Source organism: Cyprinus carpio, chromosome A20 (genome assembly GCF_018340385.1).
Source record: "Cyprinus carpio isolate SPL01 chromosome A20, ASM1834038v1, whole genome shotgun sequence".
In the NCBI taxonomy this organism is placed as follows: Eukaryota; Metazoa; Chordata; class Actinopteri; order Cypriniformes; family Cyprinidae; genus Cyprinus; species Cyprinus carpio.
Window position 1 is genome coordinate 10,807,101 of NC_056591.1, and position 16,784 is coordinate 10,823,884.

At 38.6% G+C, this 16,784-nt stretch overlaps 1 long non-coding RNA gene across 1 annotated transcript; it reads left to right on the forward strand.

The window, feature by feature from the left end:
- Window positions 1-10,581: 10,581 nt before the first annotated feature.
- LOC122149076 lies at window positions 10,582-16,372 on the forward strand. The gene is made up of 3 exons (XR_006162833.1): window positions 10,582-11,116; window positions 15,423-15,561; window positions 16,208-16,372. It is a non-coding gene; the product is annotated as an uncharacterized LOC122149076 (long non-coding RNA).
- Window positions 16,373-16,784: the final 412 nt, after the last annotated feature.

Sequence of the window (16,784 nt, forward strand, 5' to 3'; positions counted from 1 at the left end):
GGCTTTATGCGGGTTAGCATTATTGAAGGCCCTATTAAAAATTTTTTAAAGTTTATTTTTGCTTAGCTTATTGATTATGGGGCTGTAAAAGATTCAATCAATGCACTTTTTGAAGCTGCCTGTGATAGTAACAGCCACGGAAGTCGGATCACTAAACCAGAAGCTGGACAGCTTTCTTCTGAGGTAGATAACTAGCGTGCGCTATCACTTGTCACATTCTAACATAAGTATACAATCATAAGATTGACATGCTTTTCTCCTTTTTTTTCAATCATGCTAGCTATAATGCAGTCTGGAGGAACTATGTTGGCAAAAAAAAACCAAGAAAACATTCTAAAAACTCTCAAGTTCTGATAATCTGACTTAATATTTCACAGTTATAGGTGGAGTTTGATTGAATACTGAACAAATCGTGTGTTTCTGCCGTTACTGCAGACATTCTCAAAAGTGTACATTTTTAATTGTTTAAATATGCTGTTACGCATATTAATGCTTAATTGTTTGATTTTAAAATGATTTAAAAATTTACATTATAGTGTATAATGCATCATGATTAATTCATACTGGATTTTAAAATCATTCAAATACAATTTTATTTTAATATAAATTAGAGCTCTCTGTTAATTGTTAACATGTTAACAAACCAATCTATACTAGATCATAATTAAAAATAATAAATTGTACCAACCATTATTGCTCTATCATATTTTCAGGAGATTATGTACAAAAACCCAGAACATCCTTTTCTTAGAGGAACACTAGAAAACAGCCGTGCCTGTGCCACTTTAGCAGATCTCAAAAACATTTGTCACAACTACTTCCCTCAGTTGCGTAGTCTTACACAGAACTCGAGGTATGGTTAAAGAACAAAAAACAAATCATGTACTGTCTTATTCGAACTCGCTTCGAGATACGGCTCCAATCAACATTTTCCCATTCTCATTTTAATGTTAGCCATGGCCAATGAGGAAGTGTTTTTCGAGTAAGTTTAAAGACCCAGATATCACATGGCCAATTTAGAAAGTCAGGCAGTTTGAATACTAAAGCAATATTAGTCAAACTTGGAATTTTTGCCAAGGCAGTTTATGCATCAACACTCCTTGTTGGTCATTTTCCAATCAACATGGTTTTTTTTTTTTTTTTTTAAAAAACTGCCTTTGCTTGAAAGGTCTGACGATGTTTTGGCCTCAATAACCAGTGCGTGCGTCAATGGATGGAATTATACTTTTTGTTTAACCTTTAACTTATAATTTCTACTCATTTTAGAGGAAGGTTATGGAAAGGCCATAAAGAATGGCTTTTGATTTTATTACAGGAAAGTTGTTCCAGGAACAACACAGATGTTCTCACTTAGATACATCACATAATATGCTTTACATTCATGTTTATGATGCTTCTTTTTAATATTAACTTAAATTTAAAATCTTACATTTTGGAAAAATACCTAATTGTTTATCTTGCTGCACAGCCGCTGCGTACCGTAAGCCTGTGGACTCAAGTTTGGTTCCTCTGGACATTGTGAGGTATGTGGCAGGGAGCTGGGTGAAGGGCACTTGAGGAATAAACAGACAGTTTTCAAAGAGATGAAGTCTGTCTGCAGGAGAGGTTCAGAAACCACTTTTGCAGCGAATGTTCATTTCTGAAAGTCTTATAACATGATGTTAATACAAGTGCATATTCTTATTTTTGGTCCTCTATGAGTCTGGTGTGTTTTTTATGTTTTAAGATAACAATATACTAGATATATGAAGAGAGTGTGTGCTGTGTGTTTTCTAGGAGCTACTGGCTGAGGTTGCATCTGAGAAGTAATGGGTATGCGTTGAATATGTGAGGCGAATGATGAAGAGAATCTGAAACTGCAAAGACAAGAGCAGCAAGAAGCAGCTGCTGAGTTCATATGCCACGACAGCAATCAAATCTTGCTCTGTGTTTGCCCAAAGGTGGTGCATAGAGATCACATCCCAGACCGGCTACGCGCCAAAACATGTATGCATAAGCAACGCATACACTCACATGCGGCCAAAATATGCACAGGTGGGGTGGTTCATGCAACATTGTAAATTGATAGGATGGAGTTAATGTACAAATGTTTGTTTGTCAGGTAATGACACTTACCCTCCACTGGTACGTCCCATGTTCCCAAAACCCGTGAAAGCTCAGTTTGTCTCCTCTTGTTCTCTCTTTTTTTTATCCATATCACTGTAATGCTCCGTATTGCCCTCTTCTGACTAATCATCTGTGCCACAAGGATGCGCAGTTGTTTCTACGTGTATTTGGAGCTGTTGATTTGAGTGAAAACACTGTGCATCCTTTGTGGCAGGGTGCAGAGATGCCTTACAGAAGGGAGCATACACAGCCATACGCGTCATATGGAAAGACACAGTGAGGAAGACTGTTGACAAAGGAATCTGTTGAATAAGTAGTCGTTATTTTTGGTGTTTCTTTATGCCATACACGAAAAGTGTTCCCAGTCGCTTGCATACAACTCAGTATTGCACCATGTATTGATGTGGAGTATTCGTGACGACGACTTTCATACCTTTTATAGACCTTGACACTGTGTTTATTTAAGCAGGCAGTCTAGTATTTCTGACAGTTACGAGACCGGCGTCCGAGGCGCTGCGTTTTCACCAAAATATCTTAAATTGTGTTCCACACACTACCATACGAAATGCCGAAGGCAAGCTTTTTACGGGTTTGGACGACATGGGGGTTACGGGTAAGTGATTAATGACAATTTTGGGGGTGGATGTACCCCTTTAAGACCTTGTTGTAACTTCAAAACACATTGTTTCCGGCCTCAAATAAGAGTCCTCCTATCCCATGACATTGCAGTCTCATCTAAATCAGGAGAGAAATATATTGCATAGTATCAAGCCACCTATTTACACTACTGAAAACATGAGTCCTAAGCACACCCAGTTCTAAATAATATATGTCAATGGACTTTTATGTGAAGATGATGACACGGCGATGGACCTTTTTACTGGAGGAAGCATTGTTATGAATTTTGGACTTAGGGTTAATGAGTTAAAATGGTTTGAAAATTTTAAAATATTTCCAGTATGTGGCTGACATGCTGACAGTAACATACAGTATGGTACTATTATTTTTAAACACAATGTGACAATTAGTCAAAGACAAAATATGGCCATATTTACTGTATTCTCTTTGTTTGAAACAGCATAATGAATTGTGGGAAAGAAGATGGAAATGATAATGTCACATTAAAAACATTTTTCTACTCTAGGGGATCCAGAGAGGAATGGCCTCTGTCAAAATACTGCCCAAATTATCAGAGGATTATGAGACTGCAGGATCCTGGGAGTTTACTGCAACTTGAGATGACTTGCTTACTACCCTGGCAAGAGACTATCCTGACATAAGGTAAGCAGTTAAGATAGGAGCTAGCAAGATGCAGTTATTTACCTAAGAGAAAGCAAAGCAAATCTTCTTTTCACTGTCATCCTTTATACAAATATCTACTTACAAACAAGCAGTTTTCAGTATAGATGCCATTAGCCAATGAACAGATGAGTTTAGAATTTGATGATCACAGTCTTACAGTCTGACTCTTGTTTCATCAGTATTTGTTGTTGTCATTCGTCACTAGAGAGCAGCATATTCTTGCTCTCCTAAACCTGAAGACCAACCTTTCAAGCTCAGATCTGCGCAGGATCAAAGGGTGTCTGATTGAACAGAGGCACACTGGACACCGAGTCCTCTACTTCCTTCTTCTCTAAAGTACACATCAAACGGAAAATCATCTAAATGCCCTGTTACATCTACAAGCTAATGTTAAACAACTGTGATTCATACTGTGATACAATAATCAGTGTTGTTATGTAATATTTATTATTAAAAAAAACTTGTTGTGTATTATTCTGTTCTTCTCAACTGATTTCACACTGTTCTCCAAAAGTCCTCTGCTTCCTTCATTCTCTAGATTATTTATCAAATGGAACATCATCTGAATGCCCTGTTTACATCTATAGCTGATCTTAAATACCTGTGAAGCATACTGTGATACAAAAATCGTATTATCCATTCATCCATCCATTTTCCATGCCCCTCTGCAGGGTCGTGGGGGGCTGGGGTCTGAACGGATGGCCAGCATAGTAGTCAGTATTATTGTATGTAATATTCTATTATTATGAAAAACTCATATCATCTGTTACAAGTCATATTATTATATGGCAGCTGGGGCCTAATGGTTAGAGAATTGGACGTGTAACCAGAAGGTTGCAGGTCGAGTCTCGATGCTGGCAGGAGTTGTAGGTGGTGGAGAGGAGTGATGAACAGCGCTCTCTTCCACCCTCAATACCCATGGAACTGAAGTGCCCTTGAGCAAGGCACTGAACCCCAGTTGCCCTGGTATAGCTGCCCACTGCTCCGGGGGGTGTGTTCACTTCTCACTGCTGTGTGTGTGCACTTGGATGGGTTTAAATGCAGAGCACCAAATTTCGAGTATGGTTACCATACTTGACAAATGTCACGACTTCTCACTTTCATATGTTACAGTTTTCCCTCAACTGATTTTACAAGTATTCTTCACAATTAGGTCAAGAACAATGTGTTTTGAAATTTTTGTATTTAATCAAGACATTTTTGAATATGGCTGAAACATTACAAAACCTTCTTCACATTACAAAGTATATTTATATATATATATATATATATATATAACTTGCATATATATATACTATATTCTTATATATAGATAGCACTGAAACCAGTTTCATGATCCGAAAACCTTGATCTGAAATTCTAAATGGTAAAATCAAATGTAACAAAGGTGCCTTCATATTTATAATGTAAAGTGCTAGCCGATCATTTGAATGCATGTTAGAAAAAAGTGCTTCTTTTGAATGCAGGGAGTGTCCTCATAACTTGCACTATATGTCTTAAAGCTTAATGTGAGTCTATACACACATTCTATATTTATTTTATATATTCTGTTATTTGCTTGACTTGACTTCTGGTTAGGTAAGCTAAGTCACATATGCATCATAAACAACACTCATTTGGCTCTGTTCTTTATACTGTGCACAGTGACAAAGAGTTGAATTTAGTCAATCCAATCTAAAATGTTCAAAGTGACTGAAATGAATGCTCTCAAAATGCAACATGTAATATCGTCTGTATTTAGATATAACAGGTTATGGCACTTAATGTTTCATTATGCAGCAGGCATTGCTTCACAAATAAGAAGAAGAAAGAGAAAAAGAAACACAAGTACAGTAAATGTCATTTTAAACTAAAGAGAATGAGAGCTGAAGCGGAAGACGAGGGCGCAGATTAGAATATAGCGCGACGGAAGCTTTTGAACTTTTGCTAGGTGCCTTCTCATTTGCCTATAGTAGCTAAATAAAATGTTTAAATTTGTCAAAGAGAAAGCTCCATAAATGCAATTACCTGAAATTGAAATTGTATTCACCCAGAGAGATTAACCAAAATTAAGTATGAAACTGATTCGGGGCATTTATGCAGTTAAAACAAATTTTAACCAAAGAATAGACTTTGAACCATAAAAGTTATCAGGCGCTCGAAACATTCATATACGGTTTCCGCAACCCCCTTTTCGGGAAGCGTGTATATATTGCTGCAGCCTGGAATTGAACTGCTGGTTTCGTCTGTGGTCAGAGGAGAACTGGCCCCCCGACTGAGCCTGGTTTCTTCCCAACCTGTGTTTACACCGACAAACTGCTTTGTGTTGCCATCAATCCATTCAGACATGGAGCATTGTCACTGATGGAAGTTTTGGTTATTGCCTAAGGGTAGGATAAACTGCTGTTATTGCCTCTGGCTTGGCTTGAGTTGGGGCCTAATAGACACAGACAATCTGATTACAGCTACAGCGATATTGTTGACAGTGCTTGATTGCAAATTACAGTTGCACCACAGAAAATACTATTTAAAACATGAACTGAGCTGCCAGGCATCTATTAAGCATGACAGCGCACGTACTCTCCACACCAGAAACATCACTGAATTCAATGAAAGCTGAACTGCCTTTACTACTGTCATTTTGCATTACTGACACACTGTTTTATCCTAATTAATGGCTGTTGTTCAGTTGCTGTAGCATTTGACGTAATCTTTTTTGTTTAAAGCGCTATATAAATAAAGGTGCCTTGAACTTGACTTAAATGCTAGAATGAGAGTCTGTTGACGAGTAAGTGTGTGTGGCTACCACGTCCACATATGTTCCCCCCCCTGCAAGGAGAAATCCTCACAGCATAAAAACACTAATAAAACTTAGTTTTGGAAAAGTACTTTGTATTACAAATCTTTATATTATTTTGCTTTCTGTTGCAATACAATGAATCACAGCCATTTAGTCTCCCCATGGCTTAAATTATTGGCAGTTTAGCGTTTAGTAAGTAATTTACACCAAAACAAAAGATAACATCCATCCTTTCATGTCCGAAAACATTATTTTAGTCTTACATTGCATAATAAATTCAGACAAGCTCAGTACTGACTTGTATTTCATCAGTTTATTTTCATGAAATGGAATGGGTACAAAGGATTGTGGAGGATACATCCAGTGGATCCTTCAAATTCAGCTGAATGAAGGTTGCGAAATTGCGAAATACGAGAAGGAAGGATGCCTTCCAGGGATCCTTGTGATTGAGATGACCTTCAGTGACATTTGATGACGTGGCAGCCGAGATATGCAGCCTTCGTAGGATGCAGCCTTAAATTTTGAGAAGAACCAATGGTGATGATTTGAAACGAAAGGATTAAACATAACTTTTTCAACATGAAAAAAAGACAAATAATGAAAATACTGATAGAGTAAGCAATAAATTCAAGTGGGGTAGTTGCTGGCGACTGGTAAAAAATTTTTGTTGGTTTTTTCTATTTGCAGGACAGCGAACAATGGTCTTCAAACATCCATCTTGTATAGGAATTTGGCATATATTTTATATCTGTTTTGGGTTATGTTTCATGTTCATGTTTTCATGTCTTTTATTTTATAGTTTGATTTATGCTGTTTGTGTCATGCTTCCCTTGCCCTCATGTATCTCTGCCTTGTGTATGTGTCATGTTCTGATTGGTTTATTGTCTTGTCATTTATCAGTTCTGTTTTTATCATTGGTTGTTTTAGTCATGTGCCTTGTTCCCCATTGGTTTGTTCATGTCATGTGTCCATCATTGTCTGTTATAAGTAGTCATGTTTTTGTCATTAGCCCTTGTCGTGTATTAACATTGTAACCTACTGTCGGTGAGTCAATTCTGTTCATGCCATGTCAAGTCTGTTCATGTCAAGTCTGTTTCAAGTCTAGTCCAGTCTGTTTCATGCCAAGTCTGTTCAAGCCTCGTCAAGTCTGTTCAAGTCAAGTCTTTGTTTATTGTTTGGATGTTTGGATTGCACTCTGTAAATAAACTGCACTTGGGTTCATCTACACTCTCCTTCAGTGGACTGATCGTTACAATATTGCATTCTTTTCAGTTTCTCTCCTTTCTCGCTGTATATTTTTGTTCATTTCTTCATTCCTTGAAACAGACTGTGTGCTTGTCACAGTCATGGACTTTTAGTTTGTTGTCTTTCCTCTTGTTTTCCTGTTTTGACATATGGTGTTTCTCAAACGGAAGGCTGCATCCTTTTTTTTTTTAATTAATTAAACATTTGTTCAGAATTACAAGTATGACAGAACATATGCCAAGGAAAAGAATCAGGGGTTCAAGGAACACCAAACAAAAATTACAAATCAAAAGAAAAAGAGTAGAAAAATAAATAAGATAAGATCAATAAAATAAATAAACAACAAAAAAATACTCTTCCCTAAAAAAATAAAAAAATTATCAGATAAAAATTTTATACAAAAACACCAAAAAGTGAACATACATTCAAAGTTTTAGTTGCCTTTTTGTTACAGGAGGTAGACAAAGATTTAATATAAATTTTAATATCTTCTTGAAAGTAAGAGAAGATGGGGGGTAACTTTCATAACCTTGCATTTGGGGATAAAATATTTTCTAAGTTTTGGATTTTTGGATATTACTATTCCAAGGTAGGTTATTGCCTCTTTGACTTGGATATTACATATACTGGAAACAGAGAGTTGCTTAACTGGCATCAATTCACATTTGTGCACTTAAGAAGAAACCCAGAAGCATTGGAGAACATTTTAATAGTATTAAGAGCTGGAATCCGGTCTGAATTTTTTAGGAAAAGGGTAGTAATAATCAGCCAATTGGCTGATGATGATCTCCCTTCCCATGATACTCATTCCTTGCGAGGTACTATTCTTAATGTGACTGGCTAATAATTGAGTAGTCAATATAACAAATATGGCTAAATGGGGCACCCCTGACGACAATGCTTTAGGCAAATTTGTTTTCTGAAATTTACAGTAGTATTTTCAGTGGTGTAATGTAACAAAGTAATAATACTTCGTTACGGTACTAAAGTATTTTTTTGGGAGTATCTGTACTTTACTTGAGTTTTTATATTTCACGCAACATTTACTTTTACTCTACTATATTTCCTAATTAAAATGTATAGTCTACTTTTACTCCAATACATTTCCCCAAAGCATATTCGTTACTTTCTACAAAATAGAAGTCAGAAGAACACAGACTGCAGGAAAGCAGATTTAACAAATCAGTGGTCTGGCATTTTCAAGTTACACTTCTAAAAACACCTTTGCTCATGTGCAAACAAGTGCGCACACGACCGCGGATGATTCATTTTACACTTAAGTCTGGGGCGTACGATACAGCATCGTCTGCGACAAGTGTTGTTGTAATGATGTGTGATCTGAAATTATCAAGTATATCATCACACACAGAGTGCATGCACATTGACTTATTAGTCTGTTAACACTCAAAATTTAAGGCATTCTAAATTGTAGATGGCAAAAATGCTTCTGTATGCTTTTTATATATATAATTTAATATAGTTAACAATCTATGTCACGCAAGAGTACCGTTTTTTCTGCAAATATCAGCATGAACACATTTAATAATCATTTTATACACGTTCAGTTAAAGCAATAAGTGACTTACATTTTAGACATAATATTGCTTTTTTTTTTTTTTGCTCAATTTTGACAACGAAAATAGTTCCAAACAAAGATCACAGCACTGTTTGCGTCTCTCTGAACTGATCAGTGACTCACTCAATGACAAACGCTTCAAATGCTTTGTTCCTGAACGAATCAGCTGTTTGAATAAATCAAATCAATCTAAACTAAAATGCTTTGTTCCTGAACGAATCAGCTGTTTGAATAAATCGGTTGAATCTAAATGACTCTCTCTTTAACAGTCGCTTGCTGTCACCTTCTGGCAGTTTTAATTAAACATTTCAATAATTTTTTCATATTTTAAATAATTTCAGATATCAGTATTCAACATTTTATGTTTAAAACAAAATTATTTATGCAGTTGTAACTGCAGGTAAAATGCATCCATGTCCCATCTGAGATACATAAACTGTGTAAATACATCTAAATGCCATTTCAGATGCAGATCTGAAATGTCGGCGACATCCGCTATGTGCCGGCCGGCACGGTGTGGGTTTCAGCGGAGCCTGGGACCTGGCCCGTAGAAATGGGCATTGTGTCCGATCTCCCTGTGCCGCTGCTCCTGGGACAGGACTGGCCGGGGTTCAAGAAGCTCCTCCACACTACCAGGACGCCAGGCCGCACCGCCCGGAATGTGCCACGGCAAAGAAGTCGGGGACCGCCCAGCCCAAAACTGGCCTATCTGCCAACGGATAGCGAGAGGGAGGGTGAGTGTCAACTAGCTAACCTACCGTCTGTCTACCTCGATGTGTTTTCGCAGGTCACGTAAGGGGGCTCCTTCGGCCGAGAACAACGAGAAGACGACCACCTGCGGAATTGTTGGGAACAAGTACGCTGCATTGACGAGGTAGACAGGGTACCAGGCTAGGGATGGGCGATATCTTATCGTTTGCGATATACTGGTACAAATTCTCCCCATGATAAGAATTAGTCTTCCCGCGATAATAATGATAAAATCTAGTTGTTGACGTATTTCTGTGTGCGACTGTGTGGGAGTGATGTGAAGGAAGGAGAACATGAAATTGAGAAGCTCCTTCTACAATCTGGAACAGGTTTGGATGGACACTGTACAGTGCGACAAAAATCGGTTTGAGCCTTGAATAAATGTACTACAGTAGCACGTGTGCAATACAGTTTTACATGTGTATGAGTCGGTTACAAACCTGTTGTCCAACAAAGATATTATTCATTGATGTGCCTTTTCTCCATATTAACTTCATAACATAGTAGAGTGTTTGAAATAACTTATTTTTGAGATCAGATGTGCTTTCGTATCAGAATAAGGCAGAAATCCTACTATTTTATAGCATTATATACAGTGATAAAGGCTATGTTGATTACCATTGCATTATAAATACACTTTACAAATACCCAAGATTGCTTGAAGAACACAGACCATGTATTTTGTGCAATCGCATGTTTATTGGCTTCAGGGTTCCTCAGTAAAGATTTCTCTATCTGCGTTTTATTCAGCTACAGCGATCACTGGATACCTCTGTCCATAATAGTGATTTCCTGGAGCATTACTTCTACTATGCATATGTGTGTACTGCTCACAACACCCTATTTTGGGTAAAAATAGGAAATATAATACTTTTCTCTAAAAAAAAAACAGGATTCCCTAAATTATCGTCGTTTGATATCGTTATAGCAATAAATTTCAGAAATTATCATGATACATTTTAAAGCCCATATCGCCCATCCCTATACTGGGCCCACATCCCCTCCCTCACTTTATTATAAGAAATGGTCTGCTGTACTGTGTCGCCCACAGGCAGGGGGAGGAAAAAGTGCTTCTGGTCGTGCCAAAGACCAAGACGGAGATAGTCATGGAACTAGCACATGCCCATCCGATGGTGGGACACCTGGGAGCCGAGAACACAGTCCAGCGCATCCGGGACCGTTTCCACTGGCCAGGCCTGGATGCTTAAGTGAAATGGTTCTGCCGAAGCTGCCCTACCTGCCAGAAGAAGGCGCCCCATCGACCGTGGCGCAAAGGATGGGACGATCCTTTGCCGTCTTCAGTTGCTGGAGAATGGATGGCTTGGCTGGAAGACCTTCATGACCTTGAAAATTGGAAGGTCAGTAGGTGCTTAAAGCCTGTGGACTGTGGTCGTCTTGTTTCTGCTCAGCGCTGCCACTTTGTAGATGCGAGTGAGGAGGGATTTGGGACTGTGACTTACCTGTTGCTCCATGACGATTGTGGGCGAACTCACAGTGCATTCATAATGGGAAAGGTTAGAGTAGCTCCTCTAAAACTTGTCACCATTCCCTGTATGGAGCTGACTGCCGCGGGGTGGGTGGCAAGCATGATGGATAAGTTGTGGAGGAAGGAACTGCAAATGGACCTCCAAAGAGTCAGTTTTTTGGACAGACAGCACTTCTGTTTTGAAATACATAAAAAACGAGACATCTAGATTTAAAATATTCATAGAAAATAGAGTGTCTGAAATATTGAAAATGTCTAACGTATCTCAGTGGAGGTACGTGAATACATCAACCAACCCTGTGGATCTAGCCTCCAGAGGTGTTAAAGTTCAGTTATTGCTAAAGACTGGTGCATGGCTCTGTGGTCCTGACTTTCTTCATGAGCCTGAGAGCAGGTGGCCCAAAAACCCTGAGAGCCCTGGGAGACTCTCTTGTTGTAGACCCGGAGGTCAAGGGCTGTGGTGGTGAAACACTGCTCAAGTTGAGCATGTCAGTCCAGTGGAGAAGCTCATTGATTACTTTTCCTCCTGGCTTCATCTTAAAAGGGCTGTTGGTTGGCTTCTCAAGTTTAAGACCTTGCTTTTGTCCCGGGTGCGACATCGCAAGCTGCTGAGAGAAACCCTTTCAGGATCGGACCTTTGTGCCGAGCAGCTGGGGAAAGCACTACAGGTCTAGATGGAAGGTCTTAAGGCTCAAGTGCCAAAGGATGTTCTGTCCATGGAGGATATGGTTGCAGCAGAATCAGATATTAGCCGTTTTTGTAAAAAAATAAGGTTTCCGGAAGAACTGGCCAACTTTGTGTAAGGAGGAAAATAAGGGTTTCCATTAGGACGGCTTAACTGGCCAACAAAACAGTCCCAGTTATTGGCTAAAGCGTCAAATGCCAACCAAGAAACAGGGCATGGTGGACAAAACCATATGCTTTCTCATCTGTGTCATAAATATTGGATTCCTGGTGCCTGTGCTGCCATTATAAAGGTTTTGTCTAGGTGTGTTAACTGTCGTAGATTGTCTGCTTCACCTGGACATCAGAAAATGGCAGACCTTCCTTACAATAGAATAACTCCTGATGAGCCTCCTTTCAGTCGAGTTGGTTTGGACTGCTTTGGACCGTTTGAGGTTAAACGTGGAAAAGCTGTGGTCAAGAGGTATGGGCTCATTTTAAACATGCTTGGCGATACGAGCCATACACCTTGAAGTTCTTTCATCTTTGGACACTGTCATGACCTGGCCTAAAGCCATGACAAAAATATGAAGGACGCAGTTTTAACCCACAAAATGAAATTTATTAACTAAACAAAAACACCAGATACAACAACTAACATAACATAATACAACCGTGACGTGTGAAAATCAGTAAGGTCAGTAGAATGAGGTGCATGTTTGGATGAATGGAACGTATACTGTTGCGTGTTGCATGAACAAAGCAATTAGTGCACGGGAGAGAAGGGCTCTCCCTTAACAAAGAGAGTGGTAGGTTTATAAAGGCGTGAAACACCTAGGCCCAGGTGTCCCCAATCTCACTGACAAATGCTAGCCACGCCCCCTGCAACAGAGACAGACCAGACGCAAGGAAACAGGCCAGACCAACAGGCCATCACAACAACAGACTCCTTTATCAATGGTTTTAGAAGGTTTGTGGCGAGACGGGGTCAAGTCCTTGAAATCCGCTCAGATAATGGTACTAACATTGTGGGCGCTGAACGTGAATTGAGGGAGGCCATTGAGAATCTGAACCATAACCTCATAAATGACGTGCTGTTACAAAAAGGTGTGAAATGGGTTTTCAATCCCCCAGTGGCATCACACCATGGAGGTGTTTGGGAAAGATTGATCCAGTCAGTTCGTAAAGTGCTAAACTACATTTTGAAGACTCAGACTCTGGACGAAGAAGGCTTGGTGACGGTGTTTTTGTGAGGTTGAGGCAATTGTTAATGGCCGTCCCAATATCAAAGCATCAACAGAACCCTCAAGACTTGGAGGCGTTGACTCCTAACCATCTACTTTTGCTTAAGTTCCAGGCGCGGCCGTTGTTGCCACCAGGATTGTTTGGAGCAGGAGGATGTTTCACTCGTCGTCGCTGGAAACAAGTGCAGTATATGTCGGATTTGTTCTGGAAGCGGCTGGGTGAAGGAGTACCTTCCTGGACTTCAGGAGCGTCAGAAGTGGAATGCTGCTAAAAGAAACTTTGTTCCAGGACATCTCATCGTGTTAGTGGATGATATGGCACCGCGCAATACTTGGATTACAGGAAGAATTGTGGATCCTGTTCCGGACAAAAATGGACTGGTGCGAAGTGTACGGATTAAAACTAAAACCAGTTATCTGAACAGGCCAATAACTAAAGTCTGCCTACTGCAGGAAGCAGAGGGGCAGTGAAGATCTTTGGATACAGCGGATATGAAACTTTGTCTTTAAAGGACTAAAAGTTCACTTTGCATTTTGATTGATGTCTGTCTCCCACAAGGTGGTTCTGGTGGTCAATTATTACTATGAAATAATTTGGGGCCGAATGTAGGAGCCATTCATTTGGGTTTGATTAGTCTTTTATGATATTTCCTCCTTTTGTTTTTCTATACTGTTGTGTATGTGCATGCGCATAGTGACGTCATTGGTTACTGTGGGTGTCACCGGGGGTGTGGTGTCTGTATTAATGCGTGTGTGCTCACCTGTGTGGGGGCGGGTGTTTGGATTATGGCTGCAGGGTGAGTGTGTGGAGAAACTTTCTGTTGACCGTCGCCATCATCATCTTCTGTTACTGCACTGTCTGAGGTATCTTTGCACGACTTATGAAATGCATCAATTCAAGTAAGTGTTGGTTCTTGCTAAGCTTGAAAATGGAACAATAAAGACGTCCCATCATGTGCAATGTTTCAGCGTGACGCGTCTTCAGTGTAAACCCACATGTCTTAGCCTGCTGCGGCTTTGAATTAGTTTTAAAGTTTATATGCCGCAATAGTTACTAATAATATATTTCTGCCTCATCATTTGACCAAAATCTACAGTGGATTACAATCAGAAGTTTTTACAAATACTTAATGGTGACTGATAGTGACTTTTAAATAAAAGTGTTTGAAATATGATTATATTTCATAAAGTATTTTATAAAAAGAAATGACATAAGTTCATAAGATTTTTAATTTTAGTAATATAATTTGTTTTGGGATCAGAGGGATGTGGGTGGGCAAGCCAAGTAATGCCAGAGTAAAGTAATACCACAACTTGCTCATCTGTGTTCAGATCACCTTTTCTCCTGACAAAATCAGTGTAATAGCAATATTTCCATCCTCTGAATTTAAGTTTTTCCATATTCCAAGCTTTCCTGATGCACTGGTGACTTCATGTCCATGTGCAAGTCGTGAAACATTATGAAAATAAATCTAGGAATTATTGGATTGTAGGATTTCAAATCTTTAGTTTGGTTTTAGAGAGGCATCAAAAGTAACTAACTGCATGTATTATGGATGGTAACTCTAATATTATTACTCAAAAACCACAATTAATTATAAACACTATATATAATCAAAAAATAAATACTATAAAAAAAACTAATTACCTAGTAATTAGTTACTGCCCAACAACTGGTGTCCCGTCAAAATTGGTTAAATAATGTTAACCACAGTCTGCTTTAAGTATTTTTGTCATTATCACATTGTTTGTTAATAGTTATGTTGTCACAATGATTGTTGGTCATCAGATTAAGTAGCAGTTATGTAACAATCACGTATTATGGTTAGCTGGGTATATTTTGGTTTACAATGCAAATTTAATAAGAGAAGTAAGTCACAGTCAATTTTGCAACAGGTACTGTATTCAGTTTACAGCATTACACATTCATTTCTATCAGCAATACCCATGCTGTGCTAGAAATCTCACCCTATTGTCTGCCCTTAAATAGTGCAATATTTGAGGGGACAGCCTTTTGTACTGGAAATTGAGTACATTCATTCAATCCCATAATACACCTCATTAAAGAGTGTACATGACAGATAGCTGCTAGAGAACACACCGAGTGTTGCACTGAATCAGTGCTAATCTGGTTGACATTCCCCAGTTTGGGTGAGACAACTTGACAATGTAGCAGTTAAACCAGCAGTTAAACAATTTACGTAACAACCATTATTTTTTATTGTTTTAAGATTTTAGATATATGAAGAGTGTGTGTCTGTGTGTTTCTAGGAGCTACTGGCTGAACTGCATCTAGAAGTAATGGTTGAATATGTGAGGCAAATGATGAAGAGAAAATGGAAACTAAAAAATAGACAAAGAGCAGCAAGAAGCAGCTGCTGAGTTCATCTGCTCTGTGTTTGCCAAAGTGGTGAGATCACATCCAGACCCACACTTATATGCATATGAACACACTGTATACTCACATGTGACCAAAACATATAAAATACTCTGGCTTTCTTCCTGGAACATTCAAGTAAACATCATGAATTCCCGACTCGTGTATTAGTAACACATGGTTGTCATTATGTTTTAAAACCTTCAGTTTCTCTCCTTTACATTTCTGTTTCTCTGAATCATATTTTTAATGTAATGTAGAAGACCAAAAAGGAAAGGAAATATGTTTTTGTGTGTGAGTTTGTGTTTAATTACAGTTCCCAAACCTCCCCATGAAGCCTGCTTAATTAAAATAACAATTAAATGTTATTTTATAGGCTTGTTTCAATGTTTATTGGTTACAATGGTTTGGAAAATTGAAAACATTTATGTGCTTGACATGCTGCCAATAACATACAGTAGTACTATTGTTTTAGACACAATATGATATTGAGTCCCAGACAAAATATGGACCTAATCAATGTATTATCTTTAAAGTATTGTCTTTGTAATAGCATAATGAATTGTGGGAATGCAGAATGTAAGAGCTGGGAAGAAGCACTGCAGATATACTGATTAAACTCTTAAGAGAATAAAAAAAATTGAGATGTCTAAATCAGGCACCATTCTCTTCTCTCTAGGGATCCAGAGAGGAATGGCTCTGTCAAACACTGCCCAAATCATCAGAGATTCTGAGACTGTAGGATCCTGGGAGTTTGCAACATAGTAAGAGACTGTTTTAACATTATGTGTGTCTGTTAGATAGCAACTGGCAAGATGCAGATGTTTAACCTAAGAGGCAGATGCTAGGCATTTCACTCTTTGACATTACTGACCAGAGTCGACATACTGACCCAGAGCGCGGTAATTTTTTTTATAATTTTCAAATGTCTGCATTTTTTCCCTTATAATATTATACAAATACCATTTTAGACAGTTCCAGTATAGATAGCATTAGCAGAATGAACAATTGTTTGAATTTAGAGTTTTAGAATTTGATGATCAGTCTTAGGCTGAGTTTACACTTTTGCTACGGTTATGCCAGTCATTTACACTACTCCAGCATTTTCAACCCTCAAAAACAGAGACTTTCAAAAATGCTGCAGACCCCATTTTAGTTTGAAAACTCTGGGGTTGCATTTCAGTGTAAACGAACCAGAACTGAGACTTTTGAAACTGATGCCGTGGCTGCCAACATTCCCTCTGCGTATCCTTGAC